The sequence below is a fragment of the Uloborus diversus genome, chromosome 4, assembly GCF_026930045.1.
Source record: "Uloborus diversus isolate 005 chromosome 4, Udiv.v.3.1, whole genome shotgun sequence".
Lineage (NCBI taxonomy): Eukaryota > Metazoa > Arthropoda > Arachnida > Araneae > Uloboridae > Uloborus > Uloborus diversus.
In genome coordinates, this window is record NC_072734.1 from 163091863 (window position 1) to 163110165 (window position 18303).

The 18303-nt window shown below is 33.7% G+C and overlaps 1 long non-coding RNA gene across 1 annotated transcript; it reads left to right on the forward strand.

Annotated features, from left to right (window-relative positions):
- Window positions 1–1035: 1035 nt before the first annotated feature.
- LOC129221380 (uncharacterized) lies at window positions 1036–14232 on the forward strand. The gene is made up of 4 exons (XR_008580505.1): window positions 1036–1116; window positions 3040–3172; window positions 11040–11146; window positions 13476–14232. It is a non-coding gene; the product is annotated as an uncharacterized LOC129221380 (long non-coding RNA).
- Window positions 14233–18303: the final 4071 nt, after the last annotated feature.

Consider the following 18303-nt stretch of genomic DNA (forward strand, 5'->3'; position numbering starts at 1 on the left):
ACTGCAAAAAGCTATACGGTTAGAATTTTTCCGGGGGAGCTGAGTCGGTCTGAAATATTATAGAGGGGGAGCTGGGCAGCGCCGATCCTAGCAGGTGTGCAGGGTGTGCACCGCACAAGGGCGGCCAAAGCAAGGGGCGGCCGCAGGCCGCATCATATAGTTCTTTGAATCAAGCAAAATTCCTCAAGAATTTCTCACAAGATAACTTATAATAAGTCAAATAAATATGCTGAATTTTAAATGTTCAATTATCAAAGTAAGTGCCGATTTCCCGCATAGTTTAAGATAAATAGATTGTTAGGGAACATTGTGTTGGTTCATTGTCCATTAATATCTACTCTTTACACACATGCTTCATTTAGTTGCAAAATTTGTGACAGAACCGGTAATCAGGCATGGATACAGGAGAAGGGAATAAGGGAAATGCCCCCCCCCCTCCTGAAGCATAAAAGGGTGCCTTCTAAAAGGAGCACTCAGGGCCCAGGGAGGCCACTAATGTTTACCCTCCCCCCCCCACCCCCAAGCTTTTATAGACCTAAACAATGAAGACATATTTTATATATTATACTAGCTGCGTCGCCCGGCTTTGCACGGTCCACCTCGAAAATAAAAGTTATGTCAAGTGACGCGAGTTCAACACTCAGGCTTGAACCAAAAAAAAAAAAAAAACAAAGTCAGTGAAATTTTGCGGCAGATTGCGGGAACCCCCCCCCCCCCAAAAAAAAAAAAAAGTAAACATTATCCCCTGATTACACGAAAAGCCTCAAAACAAAAACAAGAATTTTACCTGTTCATATTCGAGAAAAAAAAATGGCAACAGATCTTTTATCTTAATGATTTTCTTCACGCTATACGAGGGTGTCTCATTCGAGGAAAACTTGACCCAAGCTATAACAATAGGCTAACCGCGGCATTCCAAAGGAGTTGTCCATGGGTTGCCATAAAGCAATTAGCGCCGGGTTGCCAGCTTGGCGTCAATAGTATTATTAGAAATAGTTGTAGTTTGATCCAACTGGTTGATTTCGATGTCAACCGGAAGTTCCAGAATGTTGTCTTGTTTTTCCTTAACAACATGGCGATTCGTGAGAAATCTACTTGTGGTTTTCTACGTAAGTCGTAAGTATTATGATATTTTCTTAATATAATTGAAATTCAGGCTGAATAGAAAAAAAAAAAAAAACATTCTTTCGTAAGCATTTTATTTAAAAATTGTTATTGTGTGTTTTTTTCTGTTTGTTTACCCGTTTTCTCTAGTTCAAGTACTAATATGATTAGCCAGATTTGTTACTTATAATGCTTAATCTTTTAAAATTTCATTTTGTCTACTTGTTATTCAAGAATAAATTTTGAGTTGAAATTTGTCTTTTTCCTTTTGACAAATTCAGTTCTTTTTACATATCATTGTATTGTATCATGTAAATTATTGATAGTAGTTCAGATTTTGCTGTGTAACTCAAAGATTAAAAAATTTTTGCTAATAAGAAGAAAGCTATGAAAATGTTGGATAAAATATTTTAATGTAGATGTGCTAATTTCTTAACTTATTTTGGTATGAATCAATATCACATAAATAGTACATAGATGTATATACAGTAGAATACCTTTATAACGCCGACCTATGTAACGCAATTCTCTATAAACCGCAAAACTTTTCAGAAGTAAACAATAGGTTTTTAAGTTTAAAAAATCCCTTTGTTTTGCCTTGCTAATATAAAAGTTGTTAGGAAAATTGAATTTTGAAAGTTTTTCATCTTTTCAGCTTAATTCAAAGCCTTTAAATGAAAATCTATATTCACAGTAAAAAGAAAATATCAGATGGCTCTTGAAAATGCAGCTGTTTTGCGAACTATGAAACTGGCAGAAGTGAAGGATAATTCACTTTCTTTTAATTGTAAAGCATATTTATTTGTGAATGATTAGTTGTGTTTTAATACTCATTGCAGATAGAACTAATTCTGAAGTGCTAATATATATATATATATATATATATATATATATATTCTGAATATTAGTTTCAAAATTTGTGAAATGACCTATATAATGCCAAAACCTGTATAACGCAAAAGCTCTGGTCCCAAGGTGTGCTTTATTACGGTCTTCTACTGTACTTGAAAGTCATTTAGGTAAATTTAATGCACTTATCTTTATACATAAATGGCTACTTCTGTATGTATGTATGTCCAGGGTAATCTTCAAAACTACTGAACCGATTTTAACCATTTTTTCACCATAGATAGCTACTTCATCAGGGAGCAACTTAGGCTATAATTTATTCCTAAAAATCGTAGTTTAAAAACGTTATGATCAAAAACAGTAAATGTCATGTAATTTCCCCATTAAATTATTAATATAAAACCAATTGTTACAAAAGTTTGTTGCCTAACAACAGCAATATTCAATATTAAAAGTAATCATAATGAAAATTTTGAATAAAGGCTTCTCTGCAGCAAGCATGACATTTATTGCTATCTTAGAATTTTTATCCTCATCTATATACATAAATGACTGCTTTTGTATGTATGTCCGGGGTAATCTTAAAAACTACTGGACCCATTTTAACTATTTTTTCACCAAGATGGCTACATTATCAGGGAGCAACTTAGGCTATTATTTATTCCTAAAAAGCTTAGTTTAAAAATGTTACGATGGAAAACAGTAAATGTCATGTATTTTCTCCATTAAATGATTAAATATAAAATCCATTGTTACAAAAATTCTGTGCCTAACAACAGCAATATTAAAAGTAATCAATAATCATAATGAAAATTTTGCATCAAGGCTTCTCCGGAGCAAACATAAGTTTAAAAAAGTCATTTGGAAACTCTACTTTTTTCTACTTTATTTCAAACATTTGGAAACTCTACTTTTTGCACACTTAGAGAAACAGCGCCGACTTATATAACACAACTCTCTATAAACTGCACAACTTTTCAGAAGTAAACAATAGGTTTTTAAGTTAAAAAAATTCCTTTGTTTTGCCTTGCTAACATAAAAATTGTTAGGAAAATTAAATTTTGAAACAGTTTTTCATCTTTTCAGCTTAATTCAAAGCTTTTAAATGAAAATTAATATTCACAGTAAAGAGAAAATATCAGATGGCTCTTGAAAATGCAGCTGTTAATGCAAACCATGAAGCTGACAGAAGTGCAGGATGATTCACTTCCTTTTAATGGTAAAGCATGTTTATTTATGAATGATTAGTTGTATAATTAGTGTTTTAATACTCATTGCAGATAGAATTCATTCTGAAGTGCTAATATAGATATATTTTGAATATTGGTTTCAAAATTTGAGAAATGACTTATATAATGCCAAAACCTGTATAACGCAAAAGCTCTGGTCCCAAGGTGTGCGTTATAACAGTCTTCTACTGTACTCATTTGTTCATACTTATTGCTATTTTACTTTTATGGGTAAGGAAGAAGCTCGATTTTTAATCATGTCAAAGCGGTGTGTTTTGAGTTCTTTCAGTTAAAACAAAACGAAAGAAAGTAGTGATTGTTTCTCACAATTATTATTGACCCAGGCAACGCCGGGTATTTTTGCTAGTTAATATATAAATCTAAAACCTCGCTTGCTCAAGTAGCATCAACAATGGTTTTAAAATTTAGGGCTTACTTTGATATAATCGATATTCTATTCCAAACTCAAATTTTATTATGTACCAGAGGCATGTGCAGAGTTTCAATATTGGGGGTACCACTGCATCCGGGCCCGTGATTTAAAATAATCAGTGGGAGGGCAATTACTACTCTACTCCTCCCCCGTCCCACAATAACATTACTACTGCATCTTCACTTTTTCATTTTCATACATCACTAGGGCTGGGCAATATACCGATATACCATCATATATCGATATATATCTACTACAGCAAAAACAATATTTAGATTTCTATCTGTTCGATATATCGTTTATAAAGAAAATACGGGACTTCATTACAGAGAAATTAAAATACTGACTTAACAATACGTAATCTTTCATAGCTCTGTGTATGGGTGAATGCTTGAAGTTTTAAGATGTTTTCTGCATTGTTCAAAGAGTTATTTAATTTTTAACTATAGTCAAAAGGAAGAATTCACAAGGTCGCTGAAGGTAAATATGGGCCCCTTTGTCAGTACGTCTCCGGATTTCCTCCCCCTATAGAGTTTTCAAAACTTATATTACTATCATTCAGAGCAGGTTCCTTCCAAGGATCCCTGCTCTCTTTCTGACAAAGCTGACATGACCTCTCATAGGCCCATAAAAGTGAACGTGTATTGGTTAAGAGAGCATCCTAATGCAACAATTAAAAATTAACCAATTGAGGTATCAACATGATTCATAGTTCAAATTAAACATAAACTATTGATATTGAGCTGAATAAAATGTTTAAGAAAAATACTGAACAGAAATATTTTTATTTAAAAAAAATGAAAAACGAAAAAATCCTATTAAGAATACTTATGTCTCACATTTATCACACTCAATTTTTTCAGTTCTTCAGTTAAAGTGCATGATAAAGCAATAATTAGCTTTAAAACTGAATTTTTTAATCTTAACCCCTCCCCCCCCCCCCCAAAAAAAAAAAGAAAAAATGTAATTTGAAGTGCTTTAATTAACCAACGTCATTTACATACTTAGCAAAAATGAGAAAATTACATTTTTCAGTAACATGCTTTTTTTTTAAATTGAAATCCGGAAAAAATTAAAAATTTTAACTGTTATGATTTGTTCTTTTTTACCTTTTTAATGGCTGCCTTGTGCTTGATGGATCTCCGTTAAAGCTTTGATGTCTGTGAAATTTAATCTGAGATCCCCTTTGAGGCAGATGTCCAATCTATTTCTTTGCTTCGTGAGAAGCAGCACTACAGAGCTAAATCCTCTTTCAACTAAATATGTTGAGGGGAATGAGATGCGGAGCTGTTCAACTTATTTCCAAAGTTGTGGGTAAGTACCCATAAGCTTCACCCAGGCAAGTTCGTAACTGTATTGCTTGAAAGTAATTTTTGATTCACAATCAAATTTCAAATCCATAAACTCTGTCTGCAAAGAGTTTTCCAGTTCATCCACATCTTCGAAACTAAATGGGTCTAAAATCCAGTCAGAAATTTGTAAGTTGATCAAATCTGCAAATCTTGATTCCATGTTCTTTTTTAACTGATCAAGGTGATCAATATGAATCAAAATTTTTTCTTCAGGAAATTCATCATCCACGATTAAACTTTTTTTTAGAATTGGAAACAGGATAAATTCTTTACGGCCAATATTTGCCTTGTGGATTTTGAATTTGGAAATGAATGCTGAAATTATGCTTTTGGTCTTGATGAGGTTTATCTTGTTTCCTTGAAGCTTAATGTTGACTTCGTTCATTTTTTCAAAAATATCCGTGAGATACGCAAGTTCCAATTTGCGCTGTTTCAAATTCTCACTTAAAGCAGGATCATGCAAGTCGAGAAACTCAGCTACAAAGTCGAATAATTCAAAGAAAAAGTTTCCTTTGGAAAGCCATCTCACAGACGTAAGTAAAAGCAAGCGATCGAATTTTTCATCATTTTCATGGCAAAGCTTACGAAACAGGCGATCATTGAGAGAATTAGTTTTGATCATGTTAATATCAGTAAGGACTAATTGTAAGGTTTCATGTAAAACACCACTCAATTTTTTTGCAGTCAAGTGTTGACGATGAATGACACAATGGAAGGTAATCACTTTTGGCACTTCTTGTTTAAGGTGTACAAGAAACCCAACATGACGACCCGCCATGGCAGGGGCACCATCTGCTGCTCAAGCACTTACATTTGTCAATGGAATTTCTTTTTCTTCAAAATAATCCTTCACAAATTTAAAAATCGACAATCTCTTTGTATCAGTAATCAAAGTTCTGGCGAACAACATTTTCTCAGTTATCAATTTCAGCTCATTAATAAACCCCACGTAAGCTAATAAAATAGCTGTTATCTGTCACAGTTGATTCATCAATCTGTAGTGCAAATCTACTTTGTTTCAAAACATTTATGAGTTTGCACTCAATGTCAGCAGCCATTTCATCTATTCTCCTGGAAACTGTGTTGTTACTCAGGAGGAGAGATTGACTTATCTTTTTACTGGAGCCCTCACCAAGCAAAATTTCAACTATTTTTTTGGCAGTCGGTAGAATAAGAGATTCGCCAATCATATGAGGCTTACCACATTTTTGTATCAAAAGAGACACTTCGTAAGAAGCAAGAAGTCCTTTGTCAAGATCTGTTGCTTGTCTTCTAAGTAATTCACCCACCTTTGGCTGTTTATCCGCTTTTGTTTTGAGGTCTTGAAAATAACTAAGAGGTTTATTTACTTTGTCACCATGTACTCTTGACAAATGCTCTTTCATTCGAGGACTTCATCGCTTCATAGCTAGAAAATGTTTTATCGCACAAACGACAATGCAGAAACTGCACATTTTGCGGTGACGTGACAAAACCAATTTTTAAATACTCTGCTGAATACTGTCGGTACTTCTTTTTTGAATTCATATCGAACTTCCACACTACGAAACATGCACAATTAAACAGAAATTCACTAAATTAAATCAAACAATAGAAACTACGTAAGGAGGTTTATGCGCTGATTGCAAGATTCTGAATGACAACAGATAAGTAAATGCAAAAATCCATTCTTACACATATCCATCCAATTTTCAGGCGTTAAGTATATGATGGCGCCAACGGTCAGACAGTGCTTACAAGATTTTTTTTCTTCCTCGTGAAAATGGCAATAAAATAAAAGATTTTATTTTTCGCTTTTGGGATTTTTTTTATCCGAACAGATTTGATTGAGCTGTAAATCATACATGCCTTATTTTCTGGGAACGACTTTCTTTGATTTGACGTGCCATATGCTTGGTTCGGTATTACACAACATAGGTATTCTGAAAGATATTTCTGAATTATGTACCGATTTGTTTTAATAAACATAGTTTTTGAAAGGTGAAGAAGGTATCCGAATACCGGTCGCCCCCCTATCGCCCCCTAGAAGAGTTCGATCGCCCCCAGGTTGGGAATCACTGGACTAGACTAATGCTTTTGAATATTTTATAACAGAGTGTGATAAAAAATATACAACAGTTGGTCCTAAGGACCACCAATTATTTTTTATTGTGGTCCCAGGCAGGTTTCACTAGTCTGGGACCAGTGGACCAGCACTAATTTCTAACGCTGAACCAAATAACGATTTTATTAATGTTAATTCAGTTTACATCAGATTTTTGCCAAATATGGCAGAGAGATCTTTTGATGCTCAAGAATTCACATTGGGCTGTTTTCGTTCCCAATCGGGAACCCCCCTCCCACCGGGGACTTCCTTTTACAAATACCTAGTTTTCGTCGGATCTTTGTCAAATTTGGATCAGTGATGCTTTGATGCATAGGAATTTTCATAGGGAGTTTTTCGCCTACCTATGAGGGAGGGGTTGGGTGCGAAAACACCACCATTCCAGTTTACGTCAGATTTTTGCAAAAATTTTACAGACCTGTACTTTGATGCTCAAGAATTCACTTAGAGTAGTTTTTTGTTCACAATGGGGGGCCACCCTCCCTCCCACAGTGGATTTCTTTATGCTAGTCCACAGTTTTCGTCGGATCTTTGCCAAATTTGGCACAGCGGTTCTTTGATGATCAGGAATTGTCATAGGGGTTTTTGCTATGAGGAAAGGGGGGAGGGTGTGAATACACCCCACAAGGGGTTTTTGTTATGCAAATCCAGTTTTGGTCGGATTTTTTTCCAAACATGGTGCAGTGGTCCTTTGATGCTCAGGAATTCACATAAGTTTTTTCTCTTCAAAATGGGGTGTATGGAAACCACCTTCATTGACAGTGCAATGCTCCAAAATGTGTGAAACAAGTTCAATTATAGATAAGATGTTGCATTACTAAAGATTCCAACATTGGGCATTTATAATTAAGCACGTTGTACAATGGGCTCGCACATTGCACATTTATGTGATTAAACTTTATTAAGAAAAAACCTGGTAAATTTCTCTTTGAAATCATGGATGACTTATTTTAATATGTGCATTAGTCTCAAAAATATGATTGTCATTCCGAGTCCCTGAGAGCCAAGGCCCCTTGTCAGTTCGGTTGCCAGACCCCCATGCCCCCATAAAATTTACAAAACTTTATACTACTCTGATTATAACCATAAAAAATAATCAATAGTCCTCAGAGATCAACAATCACTGGCTATTTTTGATTACGCTCGGCTAGAAAAATTGGCCTAGCTGATATCTCACTATTTATTAGCCAAACCATTGGTTTCCTTTTTTTACATTTTTTTTCTAATAAATTTATGTAATTTTAAATTTTACATCTACATTGTACCAAATATTTACATACTTGGGGGGGGGGGGGATAATGTCCTAAAACTAAATGAAAATAGTCAAATTAAATTCTCAAATATTCAGTAGCCTATTTTAGCGGTTGTGAAAAAGAAAAGTGAAGTTGGTTTTAAAACTACATTTTGCTATTTAAGACACCAAAGCAAAATATTTTTTGCCAATTTTTTTTTTTTTTTTTTGAATATTGAATATTGGAACATTAAGTGTATTAAAAAATCCTCATCAGTAGAAAAAATGTTTTCCTTTTTTCTTATTTGTTTCGCATTGTTATTCAACACTAATGTTTATCATTTAGAACTTAATTTGCAGTAGTACAGTGATTTTGCACATTTAAGTATTTATTTATTTGTAGTTACATTTTAGTGCTTTATATAATACAATCCAAATTCAAAATAATAGAATATCAGAACTGTTTGAACAAAACTTGTCCCTGGGTCGGAAAAAATAAACGCATGAAATTAAAAAAAACAAGAACTCATTATTCATGAAAGGGCAAATCAATTTAAACAACTTTTCAGATATTATTTTAACGATTTATAGGTCATTAACACATTGGAATAATAAATAAATTTTTTACATGGGACAAAAAATTAGAATAATCGATTCATTCAATGTGAATTTTAAAAAGTAGAGAAAATATTTGCTTACCTGTTGCCCTATAGTTTGTCACAAGTATGAAGCTTAGCGCCTGGATAATTTTACGCTCTTATAAAAGCTTTTTATTGCTCAAAATGGGTCGTCAAGGTGATAAATAGGAAAAAAACGAAATTACATATTGCATCATTTCTTAAAGTTAGAAAAAAACTATCCAATTCAATTCAAATGAACCTTTAACCTTTCTATGGTATGTAAGATTTTAAAGGAATATAAGACTGACCAACTAAAAAGTAATCGAAGTAAACGAGGTAGAGAAATTGTAACACCTGGCAGAGATGAATTCAAATTAAAGTAAATTGTCCAAAATAATCGTTTGAAAATGCTTCTTATGTCCATAAGTGTTGGACAGAATGTATAGTTATCTTATCCACGCCAACTACACTTGGATGGTTGCATAAACTGCAGTTTTAATTGCGGATCTACAAAGTAAGACCAAAGATAAACATGAAGCAGAAAAGTGCACAACTATCCTGGAGTAAAGAGAAGCTCATTTGGGTGCAACAAGACTGAAAAGCCATTTTATTCAGTGATGCATATTTATTTGTAATATCTGTCGAAACAATAGGAGATCAGGGGCAACCTCAAACAGGGGCAACAACGTTGGAAAAGTATTATATTCAGTGATGAATCATTTTTGAAATATCTGTAAACAAAAAAAGGTGTTTGGGTTTGACGTTTAAAAGGAAAAGCGTATGAGAAATCTTGTGTAAGAGGTTCTCTCCACTTTGTCACATCCTTCTTGGTTTGTGGGTGCATAACAGCTGCTGGAATTGGGAAGTTATATATATCATAAAATAAAACAATGCGTGATTTCCGCTGTTAATCAATAATACTGAATGATATTTCATCTGAGGCACAGCAGTTACCCATTTAGCGACACATTTTATATTCCAGCAAGGTTCCACTCCGTGTCACATCTCTAAATCGACTCATAGATTTTAAACAGAAAGAGGAATTTCGGTATTGAACTGGTAAATCAACTCTGCCAATCTCAATACAATCAAGAATTTGGTGTACCATCAAATCTAAATAAATCCGTTCAAGATCTGGTGCCCGCCAACAAAATTTAGCTTGTTGCCGCATTGAAGAGAGTATGGAAACAGTGTCAGAAATGATTAATGTAAATAGGTGGTAGAATCCATGTGAGAGAAAGGATTAAAGCATCGAATTCAGCAAAAAATGAAGCATTCTAGTATTAATGTTCTTTCTTTTGAAAGTGTTTTCCCCCCTTTAATTTGAATACTCTAATTTTTTGACTCAATGTAAATCTTCATCACTATAAACGTTTGGATTATTCTGTCTAAGATTATTTTTAATTGAGTATATTTGAGATGAAATTCCCACTTTAATGTCTAAGAAAGGTAGCATGTTCATTTAAATGCCTAATTTGCACTTATATTTGGTTAGAATAAACTTTTTTCCAAAATGTGGGAAGTATTCTATTATTTTGAATTTGAGTTGTATTTCATCGATTAGCTGAAAATGAAACTGTTAAATTTTTTTTAAAAAACTTTATAAATGTAATCATAAAGTGCAAATAATTTTAGGTACAAAGTACAAACACGCTTAAAATTGAATTTTAAAAATTTCATTTTAATAAAATATCTGAAGAGTTCAAAAATTTTGGATGGCCTCTCCCAAAATGATTGGCTAGATCTGCCACTAAGCTAGAGTGTATATATTGGTAAAGATTAAGAAAAATATAAAAGAGATGAATAGCAACGCACACACACGTGCAGTTAGGTAATTTATTGAATTATGCTACAAATATGCCGCACTTGTGTTAAATTTATTTGAATATAAGATAATTAGGCATGAAGAAAAAAAGTTCCAAAAAAAAAGCAATTTAGACTATATTTGGTCAATTAAAGTCATGTTGTCCGTGGATCCGCCCCTTTCAAAAAGAAAGCACTTATTTAATATTTCTCGTTTCTTATACTTTGCATAAATGCAGTCATTACATTCTTTTGATTTCTGTTATTAAATTACAGTTTTATCTTATAATTAAAAATTTTGCTTCAAATTTCAGAGATTGTGAATGGAGATTACAAATAAGAATGCCTGTAGTGATGACCATTCTTTACATGCTGTGGAGGAAGTTCTGCTGATGATTACGCTACTTCTAATTAAGTGGCGGTAAGTATTTCTTGGCTATAAACTATTCTTAGCTGCAAATAAAATATTAACTTTCATGCAATAAGCAAACAAAAATTAGCTTGTGGATGAAAAGACTTCTTATGTTTTGTTTGATGTCTTTTCAATAATAAGGTTGTTTTTTTTACTTAATTATCAAAAGTCCTTTGTAACCCTAAAGCGTGTGTCTCCGATTCTAGTTGCTATTTGTACCATTTAAATGTTTTTATGATGTTAGCAACTTCTTTTAGTTGTGTAACATCAATTTCTATTTGTACAGAACTTTTCTTTTGCATTTTCTTTACTTGGAAACCAGCCAAGGAAGCTGGGGTTCATAATAATCCCTACTTGCATTAAGACATTCTGAGATCGGTAATATGATCTGAAACTAAAGTCTGTGGGAACAATCCTTTCTCACCCCCTTCGTCTGAACAATGCCCTTGTTTTATAATGTCATAGTATTGCTTTTATCATAAGTAATAAAATATGACTTAGTAGTTTGCTATCATGTGCAGAGAAAATAATTTTTGTCACTATAATGCACAGACTAAACAAATGTCAACGAACTATAATGTACAGTACAAATGAAAAGAAGGCTATCTTAATTAAAATAATTAAAAATATACCTAAAACACCTTCAAAAAAGTGTTACAAATATAACTTACATTTTTACCGCAATAGTAACCTTTTTTTAAAACTTTGCTTCTAGTCATCATATTATGAAGTATGTGAGTAAGCATAATTAGTCCATTTGCAAGTCTATAAATCTTTTTTGGTACGTTTTTGATCATATTAGTTTTTTAAATAGTATCTGGAAATCCCTGGAGCAAAGTTTAAACCGTATATGTTGATTAAATTGAAAACTAAATAATTCATTTTACTATTTTGAAATACATATTGTGTTCTTGAAAATACTTTGCCAATAGTTCTGTCACTTGATTGTGAAAATACACATACTCTAGTTTGAAATGCAAGCAGTGTGTTCTATACTGACCCTCAGTGCACTGAGATACAGGCCCCTAAAAAGTACACATTTTATCATATTTCGATGACAAAACTGTTCTTTTTTCTTAGCATTGAGCATTAACCATACATTTAATGACCCTATTTAATAATTTATATATATCGCTACACAAATTGCTCATAAAAACTATAGTTGAACCTTGGATTATTGCTTGGATGTTATATTTCAAATACAATTTTTCTTGATCCATTCTTTCGAGCCGATTTCTCCCCATTTTCCAAATTTAATACACAATTGGAATTCAGAAGTTTTTGAAGAGAAAATATAAGAATGAACTGAAAATAGAAATTATGAACAAAATTAAAGGCAAATTGCATGGAGTCACAGTTGCCCTACAATATAGGGTGCACTTCAAGGGCGCCCATATGGGAGGGGGGTCTTTTTTCTTTGCAAATGCATTTCTTCTCCAGCAATTAAGGAATAAGTTATTGAAAATGTCAAATTTTAATAACTTTAATCTGTAGTGAAATCTGTTTCTATGGGGAAAATATCCTGCTAAACCATGGAGAGGATATCTGAGGCGCCCCCTCCCCCTTAAAATTTTGCATATGGACGCCCTTGGTGCACTTACCCCATCTTACTTTAAATAAAGGGAAAGTGCAACCCTTCTCATAAACAAAGTCTGGTTAAAGTAATTAACTAAAACATGTCATGTATGTTAGTATGTAGTAACTTGTTGCTAAAAAATACAACGTACACTTGCTGACTTCAGCTGTTTGATACGACAACAAAATAAACCAAACAAACTTTATCAATCTTCGCATTGGAGTATTTAAGTTATCACTGATTGTGTTTTATCTATGAGAAACCAGTGCCAATCTCTACTTATAAGATTTATCACCAGACATTCTCCCGACATGTTCAATGCATGGCAGAAGTCTCTTCAGGCAGCATTCCCCAAATTCTCAGGCGACGCACTTACCTGAACACCTTACATAAGTTTTTTTTTTTTTTTTTTAGCTAATTTTAAGTAACTGGACTGTTAATTTTTCCACTGCCTTTAATTTTCAATCCTAATCTTGATTTTTTTTTTCAGTTGGGTATTGACTATTTATGATTAACTGTAATGTAGTTTAAGATAGGTACTGCTTGCTATGTTGTTATTTATATTATATCATTATTACTATTATATTGTACAGATTGTATTACTGTAGATTTTAAGAGGGAGAAAGGGTCAAAAGATATCAAACCCCAGGCAGCAGTTATGTTTGCCATGCCATTACATGCAAACTTTTGTACACATTCAACTTTTTTTTATAATGTACATCTGGAATGCAAACTTATTTATTTTTATTTATTTATTTTCAGCTGTTAATTTAAAACTGACTTGGAGAAAAAGAAAAAAAGTGATGTAGATGCCAGCTATTAAAGAAGACTATTCTATAATTATGATTGACTCTATTTGTACCTTTGACTCTTATTTGTAGTAAAAAATTTTGAACTAAAATTTTTAATGCAAATAAATTTGTTTAATTTCTCTAATTCAGTCTATGTTTATTTCTTTTAAGTCTTACGTTAAAAATAAAAAAAAATTTCTTTCATTTGTGTTAACTACTTATAAAAAATGTTTTTAATGCTCTATGTATGTTTTTTTTTTTGTATGGTGTACGTTTGTAGTAGTTTGGTTGTAATTTAGTTTTAGATCATGAAATGGCGCCATCCTGAAAAGAAAATCTTCACAAAGCTGTAAAAGACTCGAATATATTTGTAGTTCAAAATTGTCATTTATTACATTTAAGTCAATTGTTGCATTATATCTTGAGCACTTTCATTTGCACACAAGCATAAATATCAAAAAAATTAGTTACTATTATGGAAAACAAAAAAACTCGTGTACAAATTGAAATCTTTGATGAAGAATTCAACTTTTATGTAACTAGATTAGAATCAGCTGAATAAATAAGATACATATATATTTACTTGCCCATGCTAGGTACGCCACTGTCTACAGATTGTTTTTGCATATTTTTTAAGGGGGAAAAGGCCTAAATTATATCTGACCCCTTGGCAACTGTCATATTTGCCTTGTTGACAGCAGTACATGCAGAGATTTGTGCGCATTTGATTGTTGCTCACTTTTAACTTTTAATTGTTGTAAAAAATTTGAACAAAAATTATTGTTGCAAATAAATTTTACTTATTTTTTTCTATATTCTTGTCTATATTTCTTTCTTTTTGAGTCTCCAAAACAACGTTTTTCTTCTTGTGAAGTACATATATAATATAATTTCAATGCTCCATATATGTTTTTCTTTGTACGCTTTTTTTTTTTTTTTCAACAGACAATATCTTTTGACATTTTATACTATACCTAATACCAATTCTTGTATTTGTAATTGTTGCAAATTATTTTCTCTTTGGATTGGTATGATCATTAATAAACACATTAGTGAGTAAGAATTTAAAATATTGAGCTATCATATGAAGAAACATTCAAAGAATAATGTAATGCAAAAAAGTAATCATAACTCTGTCCACAAATAAACTTTTCTGTGTTGCAATCTTAAAGATATCATTAAATATTTGGTTCTCAGAAGAATTGAGAAATGGTAAAATGCATTTGATGATTTAAGTTTTAAAAAATAGTTATCACTTGAGTTCAACTGTCGAAAAATGTATTATGAAACATACAAAGCTATTTTAAAGTTCAAAATGTATTTTACTGCAAGTAACAATCCTATATGCAAAATAACAAAAGAATTTTGCTTTTTCTTTTCTTCAACAAAATTACTGAATTAAAAGCACAAAAAGATAATTCATTATTTTTCATAATGTCGATGAAATGAAATAAGAAAGGAAAAATGTTCAGAATTTCTTATTGTCATAAAGGTCTAAAGCAACGGTGATTAACATATGGCTTTTTGGGCCTCATCCAGCATGCGAACTAATCCACAAAAGCCACCATATCCATTTAACCACCACCATTAAGTAAATTCCATAACAATGTTTAAAAAAAGGGATCGGGGTTTCTTTGTAAGGAGATTAAATTGTAGAAGGGGTGGGGGCAATGTGTGATAGGATCTTGTGCGACTGGAGGTGCCATTGAAGGCCTTGCTCTCTATATCATGTTTCGTTATGAGCTTTTCCAGGGGAATGGAGGGGGCAAATAGTGTCACTGCAGTGAAATTATACCACACCAATTCCAAATTGGGTAGTGGTGTGGTGGGGACCAAAACCACACCAATTTACATTTTATAAATACAAAGGGTTGGCACAAAAGTCATGGCAACTATTTTTCTTGAAGATACCAGCCCGGTTGGAAAATGATATATACAGACAAAAGGACAAGGTGTTATCTTCATATGTGGACATTAGGGTGTTTATAAAAAAACCTTCTTTTCAGCTAGAGTCCAGGACACCCCCTATTTTTCTTTAGACTTACTAATAGTATTACGCTGTAAAAGTTTTAGCAAAAAATTGCATTTTAAGTCTTTTATTTGGAAAAAAATGTCAACGGAAACTAGCTTATCCAGCCCTTATCACTTAACTTACTTAAACAACTTAAATGAATTTTTTTGGGACTTCAACTACAAACGAGTTTTGATAGGACCCCCTCCCTCCTTTTAGTTTATATCGTGATGATAGCTTTAAAAGGAGGTTTTTGGGAGGAGCTCACGAATCTTCCATCCCTTTCTAAAATATGTATAAATATAGTTAAAAATCGAATTTTTAAAGCCTCAAAGGCAAAATATTTCCAGAAAGGAAGGATTCTAAGCACCTTCACACTTCTTTTAGTGTAAGCAAACATTACCTAAAGGTGCATTTTTAGGCTGGACAGCTGAAGAGCTAGAAGAGCACCCCTCCTCTTCTAACTTCTCAATGTATAATGACAGAATATTTTGGTTTCTAAGCTTTATTTTCAAAAAGTATTTTCGGGCCAGCTCCCGAAACCTGACCTTTCTCCGTACATCATCAAAAACATACAAAATGTGTTTTTAGTTTCCTAATTTTCAGAAATTTCTGGGAAATTTAAATTTTGAAACATTTTCGAGGGAGATTCCTAAATCCACCCCCTCAGTTAATGCCTCGATACCCCGAAAATTGAGTTTTTAAAACTTTATTTTAATAAAATTTCTGGGAAGTTATCAGGGCCTAATTTCTCAATAGGCAGAGTAGGCAGCTGCCTAAGGGCGGCAAACCTTTCAGGGGCGGCAAATTTGCTATTTTAATACACATTTTTTGAATTAAATTGTTAGTCTTGAAAGTAAAATATTAGCATTCTTTCATTTTCCACAGAGACAATTTTTCTTGTAATTTAATAATGATTCCTTAACATATCTTATGAAAGTCAAATGTTTTTCAATCATGGTATTTGCCGAATCGTCAGCAAAATTTGCCGAATAAAAAATATTTTGGGAGATCACTGTGATCATTTCATCGGGGCGCCTCAGAATGTGAAACGCCATCATTTCTTCATAAGTTTGACAGTTTGAATTTGGGGAACACTTTTTTACGTTTTTTTGAGTCAAGGATATTTTGCTTCTTAAAGGGAGTTAGGGGGCGAAGATTTCAAATTTGCCTAGGGCCGGCATGGAGCTAAATTCGGCCTTAGGGAGTTCAAAAATTTCGGATGGTCCCTCCCAAAACTGTGCGCTACTATATACCAGCTACAACTCAGTGATTAGTTCCTGTTCTGCATATACTCTATCTTTCATGCGATACACATACGATTATAATCAGTTCATTTATCTACAAGAAAACAAAATAGTTGTCATGGCCCGTACCAACACTGGTGCATCAATTTCACAAATGCAGGAGGGCAGTTGGCTCCCCTGTCTAAATGATGGACTTGGTGGCAATGTCGGTGAAACATCGGCCGATGTTGCAATATCTTCCAGACGTTTTTCAGTAGTCCTGATATAATCAGCCCTTGAGCAGCCGTCTTTGGACGAGATACGAACAATTAACTTTACAATCTAGATGCATCTTTTTGTTTTGAAAACAGAGTTCTGGTTTATTGGTCCTCGTCCTGCCCCTCTTCTTATAGTGAACCTAAAGTCCTATAAGAAAAGGTAGTTTTCATACAGTGGCGCTAAATGAACCAAAAGGCACAGTTGTGTCATTGCTCCCTTTGACTTTAAAGTAAAAACAAGTAAAGACTGCATAAGGTTCTGAGGAAGAGCTCCTGAAACCTACCGTCCGCCCCTCATCATCTATACAAATAGCCTAATGCAGTTTTAGGTCTTCCACTTCGAAAATTTTCGTTCGAGGAGAGCTAGGAACTCTAGGGACAGCCTCCGAACACTGACTTTCTTCTGATATCATTAAAGATCAACTAAAACACACTTTTTTACATCAATTTTAAAAGGATTTCGGTTGAGGCTTGAGGACCGGGTCCTCAGTCTAGGAAGATTGGGCCCCCGCACATTGGGCGCCGTCGATTGGCCTCCGGGAACATTGGGGGCCGAGAACTTTGGGCGCCGTTAATTTTGGGCACAAGAACATTGGGCGCCGAGCATGTTGTGCCCAATGTTCCCGGCATGCACCCAATGTCTGCGGCGCCCCATCTTTCCCATTTCGGCATTCAAAGGAGTGGTACGGTGTCCATCCCCACAAAAACGATACCCTCCCCCCTCCATAAGAAAAGAAAAGAGACCCCACAAATCATCTCGGGGTCATCACGACGGTTTAGCATGATCAAAACTCCTGCTAAGTTGTCGTTTCATGAAAATTTCAATGGTGCGATCTGCGCTACAACCCCAGCAACTCTCTCGTGGGCACACATGACATGGTTAACTATCTAAAAAGGCATAAACAATTGCTTGTATAGTATGGTTCTGATAAAAAGATGTATGACCTTGAGAGAATTTATTTCAGTGTGGGCAAAAGAAGATAGGGATACTCGAGGGGGAGGAGGAGTCCTGACGCAGACTGCGGCATTGATATATTTCAGGAGGGGGAATAGTTGTAAAAGTTTTTGATTTTTTTTTTTTTTTTTTTTTTGTCTTATTTATGGGGATGCTGTGTACCATTTGAAGGGAGGATTTGATTAGGCGGAATAGTTTTTCAGGGTTCCTGCTATCATTTTGAGGGGGTTGTGATTGGAGGATAAACGAAGCGTTCGAAGAGTTACTACTCTGCCTATCCTCCCAAGAACGAGATCCCCGAATGTGAGATCAAAAATCCTCTAAAATAC